At 32.1% G+C, this 7,134-nt stretch overlaps 1 pseudogene across 1 annotated transcript; it reads left to right on the top strand.

Moving 5' to 3' along the window:
• The first annotated feature begins 867 nt into the window (after window positions 1-867).
• LOC143607185 (uncharacterized) lies at window positions 868-5,089 on the top strand (annotated as a pseudogene). The gene is made up of 10 exons (XR_013148903.1): window positions 868-1,091; window positions 1,221-1,283; window positions 1,360-1,441; window positions 1,524-1,595; window positions 1,843-1,897; window positions 2,035-2,083; window positions 2,191-2,291; window positions 2,663-2,732; window positions 3,611-3,692; window positions 4,692-5,089. The product of XR_013148903.1 is annotated as an uncharacterized LOC143607185 (transcript).
• The last annotated feature ends 2,045 nt before the right edge of the window (window positions 5,090-7,134 follow it).

The following is a 7,134-nucleotide window of genomic DNA, read 5'->3' as shown; positions in this document are numbered from 1 at the left end:
ATGTGACACCGTACTTCCATGCCATCCTTGTCTTATTATTTATTGCATCAACATCGAACTTTGAGCAACATTTTAATATTAGAAGTAGGTTTATAGTGCGTGGGTTTACCGTTAAAAAATTAATTTACAATTTAAAAACAAATTTAAGTTTAACACATACAATTTAAATAAAATACAATTTTTTAAAAAAATGTGTAGTTTATGTTTGGGGAATGTTTATTATATAAATTCTAATAATCTTGTTATAAAAAATTAAAAGCATATAAAAACTTTAGTTATTTGTTAACGTCTTGTTCTTGAGGTTTTTAATCACAGAAAGAAAATGAAAAGAGAGGGAAGGATAAGAAAGGAAAGGAAAGGAAAGGGAAGGGAATATTTTTTTTATTAGGTGTGTTCTTGAGTTAAAAAAAAATTAGAGGAAAAAAAATGATAACTATGTTAAAAAATAGTTATCTTTAGAAATCATCTCATTTTTAGGATGATAACTTATTGGGAAAATACATTAATTTAATCCTTCCTAACTCCTCCTACTCTTTTCCTTTCCATCCTAAAAAAAACTCAAGAACACCCATTTTTTAACTATCCTTAGTTTTCATTTCATTTCCCTCATTTAAAAAAACTCAAGAACAAGACGTAAATATCCTAAGAAGTTGACCTATTGGTAAGAGGTGTAGCCTCCCTTAGTGAAACGCAAGTTGTGGACGAATCAGTGTTATAATCCAGTTTCGAACTCAATATGGGATCGCGGTTGAGTAAAAAATGGATTCACATTGAGATTTGTTTGACGTTAAAAAAAAGAAACTATTTGTTAGATTATTAATTAATATTGTAAATTTCAGTACTTTTAGGGTTATACTACGGATTGTCCTCCGATGGCGATTCACCACCGTCCGTACGATCCAGTATACTACAGCATTCCTCCTCCACCACCACTAGAGTATGGTGCCGGATACGAAGACCCCAACGCCATTAAAACGCTCTTCGTTTCGGGTCTACCCGACGACGTTAAGCCCCGTGAGATTCACAACCTCTTCCGCCACCGCCCAGGCTTTGATTACTGCCAATTAAAATACACCGGCCGAGGCAATCAGGTCTCCTCTCCTTATTATTTTTCTTTTAAATTATTATTATTATTATCAATTGTTCAATGTAGTATAAAAAATCAGGTATTTTTCTATAAAAGAGGATATTTGGGGATGAATCATTTTGAAATATTGCAGGTTGTTGCATTTGCAACTTTTGTAAATCATGCATCAGCTATTACTGCCCTTCATACTCTCAATGTGAGTACTTTATTACTACTACTTTTATTATTACACTTCATTCTCACATCATTACTTTAATTTAATTATCAATCAGGGTGTAAAGTTTGACCCTCACACTGGTACCACTCTTCATATTGAACTTGCAAGATCAAACTCCACAAGAAAGAACAAACCAGGTATTATGCATGCACTTGTGTGGGTCGATTATTATACACTAATAATACTAATCACACTTCTCATATTTTGCAGGAGCAGCAGGACCTGGGGCTTATGTTGTCATTGATAGGAGATCAACAGCTACTAAAGATGGTCAACAATCTAGTGATGATGGTAATAGCTAGTTAAAGTTCTCTTGCTTTAACATGCTCATTTTATAGATTTTTTAAAACAAAAGATGTATTCAAATAACACAGTTTGAATTCAAGAAAACTGTTTGCTGCTTATTCAGTACAACTTATATTACTTATAACTAATTAGATAAACAGTCCCAAACACTTTCAAAACAACTTAATTTTGTATTAAAACACAATAAGCAGATATACATTTTTATACTCATGCATGTTTTTTGCACTTTCAGGCGACAGTGAAACTGAAGAACCATCTGAGCCCAATAAAGACGCTTCCACAAAGAGGTTTGCTGCTTTATAAGGATCCCAGATTTGTTTTGATTACCAAATATATTATTAGTTATTGTAATCATGTAAAATACAGAACGCAGCATGATTGCAGATTGACCAACTCAGTGTTTGTGTTTGTGTTTAACTAACAGTGACGAGGAGACAGCTGCCGAACCTGAAAATACTGAAGCTGCAGAACATGTAAGTTGGTAACTGCTTTTTAATATCTTGTTGACAGTAGAAATTTGAAAGTCACTGTCGAATGATGCAATTTTGTTTGATTGAGGCCTGTTGATTTTAACTTACAGGAACAGACAGAAAATTCAGTCGATGGAGCATGTTCAACTTTGTTTATAGCTAATTTAGGTCCTACTTGCACAGAATCTGAGCTAAAACCGGTTCTTTCTAGGTAATTTCAGCCAGATATATGGATCTTTAAATACTACCTCGGTCCTAAAATTCTTGTTCACGTTTCTATATTTGTTTGTTCCAACATAATTTAGTTATAATAGGGGGTAATGTAGAAAGAGGCTCTGCAACTTTTCAGCTTTTTAACATTTCTAGTTATTCCATTTTACTCTTATTTTCTTTATAACATGCAAGTTTTGCAAGTTAATTGATATCTGGAATGCAAAAACAGTAATATCAACTTTCTTTTTAATTTAAAAGTAAGAAATACTTTAAACATACATATCTCAAGTTGTGTGTTATATCTTTGTGGGCGATTATTTTGGGATATTTGCAGCCTATGATGATGACCTTTGTGCATTTTGGCTGTAGATACCCGGGATTTAACACACTCAAGGTGCGCAATAGAGGTGGAATGCCAGTTGCATTTGCTGATTATGAGGTACAAAATTAAATATAGTTATTTGCAGAGGATCTCAATTAGCAATTTCTATTCTTGGTTCCCAGTGAATTGTTGAGGCTTACATTAAGCTAGAGGTGGAAGTTTTCATTCATTTACATATAAGTTGGTTCGATTATGTGATGTCTATTACGGATTAACCACCAAAAGCGTAGTTAATTGCAAAAAGATCTTCTAAATCATTTTATTAAAAAACACTAGATCATTATACAAATGGTAAAATAGTTGTAATTGTAATCATAATCAAAATTTGAGAAAATGTATGTGCAACCCGCCCCAACTAACTTTTTGACCAAGACCACCCATATAATGAAATTACTTACAAAGTATTATCTGGTTTCCTTTATACCAAATCCAGGTAAAAACTGATGGATAATGTAAATGTCATTAGAATTTAGTTTTCAGCAGTTTTTTTTTTCTTTTGGGGTTCAAATAGGAAGCTAACCAAGGGTATGCTTGTCATTAAAAAATCTTAAGTCATTTCATTTTCCACATGTTTTTGTCCTGATTTGTTATTAACGAATCACATACATATTTGGTAACCTGTAAAGTAATTCATTTGCTTCCATATATATTGAAATTTACAAAAACCTGACCCATACATTTTGCCTCCTCTACCTTTAATATTTGATTTTCAGATTCACCAAAACCTTTTTTCTTGCTAAATGATTAACAGACCACCCGATGGAGAGACTAAAATTCACAAATATGTTTTCTTTTGACATCTCAAAACTATAATATGTGCTAAATATGAATTTGCAACAATATTTTATCTAAGCCAATTTTAAATATACTGATAGTCTATCTAGTTTCTAAACTCGCATAAAATTAAACATATTTTGCTCGGTCTTGTTTGGCAGGAGGTAGAACAAGCTACCGAGGTCATGAACACCCTTCAGGGAAGCACGTTGCCATCATCGATCGCGGAGGCATGCATATAGAGTAAGTTTTATAGTTATTTGTACCTTGTGTTTATGAGTTTATTCAACCCAAAATAATTTAGCAGAGATCATTTAAACATTATCATGTTTAACAGGAATAATAATTAAAAATTTAAATGTTTACAATCATCTTTTTTTATGTAAAAAAAAATATTATGTCAATATTACACTGCATAATAAAGTATAATACACTAATCATTTTTAGAATTAAAAAAAAAGTTGTGCAAATAAATTTGTGGGTCAACTCAACAGGCTGAATCCATTTTTACCTTTTTGCATGATTATTTTGGCGGGCTACCTCTATTGTTGATAGTTAGGCTATCCGTAGTGGGCGACAACCAAGGGCGATGGGGGCGATTTTTGTGGTGAACACCGCCTCCTTAGGCGGCGATAGGGGGGGGGGGCTGATTATTTGTCGCCGATGTTTATCATTATTATTATATTGTGTGTGATATATATATATACACACACAACACCATTACACCCTAAAACAAAAACCCACCATTTGCTGACTGGCCGCCACATGACGCAAGTCGCCTCATTTTGTAGCTCCTCCACTACACATGGTCTTATGGAAAAGAATTTTCTTAAAGATGCTTTTGGTCACTTAGGGTCTCCGTAGTGGGGCGACAAAAGCCCACCAAGTTGGCTGATTTTGTGGGTGAACACCGCCCCCAGGCGATAAATGGGGCGATGGGGGGGGGGGGGGTTGTTTTTTGGCGCCTGAGAACTTTTGAAGAATATTATTATTATATTGTGTTGTGTGTGCTATATTGTATGTATATATATCGGCCTACAACACCACTGCACCCCTAAAACAAAAATGGCACAAAACGTCCCATTTTGTAGCTCCTCCACTACACATAGCCTTACAAACACTTGAAAATGAAATGCGACACAATTATTGCAGGATTTGATATGTTTTGTCCTGTTTCTGTGATAATTATTGCAGGATTTGATATGTTTTGTCCTGTTTCTTTATGTTGTGTGGTTCTTGTAGGTATGCAAGGTCGAAAATGAGAAAGCGGTGAGAGATGAATAGTTTGTGAGTGGAAATCGGTTCCATCTCATGGTTCTCTGTAAGAATGAAAGAGTAGGTTTGTCGTTTCTAATAATTGATTAATATGGCCCAATTATTAATAATCTTTATGCGAGGATGGTGCAACTTTTGTAAGAAATAGTAGTGCTATTTGGTGGTGTTCATCGGGTGACTCGGGTCAGGTCCGGATTGGGCCGGGCCAAACTGTAAAGAAACCATAAAGTAAGAGATGGAAATGAAAACCTTGTGTGTTATTGGTTTGATAGTTTAATAGTTTGGTTTGGTTTTGGCTGTTTGAACAAGTTTTTCTTATTATTTTACAAAATCATTAGCCCGAACCAGGTTATAATATTCGATAGAATTGTTTGGAGCAGACGATTCTGATTCTTATGGATTTTGATTTTAGTTTTTAATTTGTGTAACATTATGAAATTTTTTTTATTTATAATCAATAAGTTTTTGTTTATGGTTGACCATGGTTGCCACTTCCATTACTTTTTTTATTGGCCCGAGAGTTCAATCCAACTCATTTTATTTAGAGACTACAAATATTTTAAACAGAAGTTGATGCTAATCCCTAAACTTTACAAAAATAAAACATCAAACATGCAATTTTCAAATTAATACCTAAACTTGTTACTTTGCCTTAGCAACATGAACCATACGTGTAATTACCTCATGTAATTAAAACATAACTAAAATAAACAACATAATTAAAATATACGACATGACCATATATGTAATTAACACATGTAAAAAAAATAATAAATAAAAGCACAACTAGAACGGGGTTTTCAAGATTGTTGAGAAATTTAGTGTCATTGAATTTTCGATCAACTGCGCAAGAAACTCAACACGTTTTGCATAAACCTCATGCGACTCTGTATATCTATAATATATATAAACGAAAACATAAAAATCCTACGTGTCGTGATGTGGTCGCTCCCCTCTTTTTTAGAGTCACCAGATTTGCTTGATTTTTAATGAAGACTTCTCATGCATTTGACCCAAATTCACGGGTATGGGTCTTACCAAACCCAAATATTTCTTAAACGGGTTATAACATCTCATTAAATTAAAAATTATTTTCATCAAATTATTGATGTGAAAATCCTATAAAATAGGATATACTAAAAATTATTATATGATTTTTTTTTAAAGATATAATTTATAATTAAGAAATAATTTTATAGTAAAAAAATAAACGGGTATTGGTTCTCACCAAACAAAGATAACTTTTAAACCGGGTTATAACATCTTAGTTATTTTTAAAACCCCTTTATCATCAAACTCTAAGTATATTATAAATATTTTACAATAAATAAAATTAAACTCCATAAAAATTATAAATATTAAAAATGAATAATGTAAAACAGCCCCCGTGATACGGGAATAATATATATAAACGACAACATAAAAATCCTACGTGTCGCGATGTGGTCGCTCCCCTTTTTTTGGAGTCACCAGATTTGCTTGATTTTAAATGGAGGCTTCTCAAGCATTTGACCCGAATTCACGGGTATGGGTCTCACCAAACCACATATTTCTTAAACGGGTTATAACATCTAATGAAATAAAAAATTAATCTCACCAAATATTTGATATGAAAAACCTATAAAATAGGGATATACTAAAAAATAATATTTGATTTTCTTAAATATATATATATTTTATATATATTTTATAGTTAAAAAACAATAATAAAATATATATATTATTTATAATTAAAAAACAATTTTATAGTAAAAAAATAAGCTGGTAATGGGTCTCACTAAACTCAAATAACTTTTAAACCGAGTTATAAAATCTCATTTATTTGTGAAACTCTTTCTTCATCAAATACTTAGTATATTATTAACTTCTGTACAATAAATAAAATTAAAATTCAAAAAATATATAATATTATAAACGAATACTGAAAAACAACCCCCCGTAATACGGGGGATAAAAACTAGTTATTAATAAACGAGAACATAATACAAACTAAACATAAAGAGTAAAGTGCCAAAATCGTCGGTGAGGTTTTGTCAATTATGCGACTTTCGTCTAGAACGTTTTTTTTATGCAACTGGACCATTGACGTTTCTCACTTCATGCCAATTACATCCAAATGGACCAAATCATTACTCAACAAGAAATTTAAACTAAGAAACACAACAGCTAAAGAAGACTTTTAATTCATATAAATTTTAATGAAAAGATAATTTAGACACCAAGTTATTCAACTTGATCAATGAAATTTAAATATCTCCAAATCTTCCGCCCTTATGCTTTTTGTGTAAACCATTTAGATACTTCATACACACGGTATTACACGAAGTTTCATTAGTATTATCTATTACTTGATTTCAGATATCCGTCAATCAAGTTGTTTGTGTTCAGACAATAAGACAAAGGTGCAGGT

This window comes from Bidens hawaiensis, unplaced genomic scaffold, assembly GCF_021521415.1.
Source record: "Bidens hawaiensis isolate Kalapana, Puna unplaced genomic scaffold, B.hawaiensis_p1.1 tig00080151_1, whole genome shotgun sequence".
Lineage (NCBI taxonomy): Eukaryota > Viridiplantae > Streptophyta > Magnoliopsida > Asterales > Asteraceae > Bidens > Bidens hawaiensis.
The sequence above is the reverse complement of the archived record's forward strand: the minus strand, read 5'-3'. Positions and strand labels throughout refer to the sequence as shown.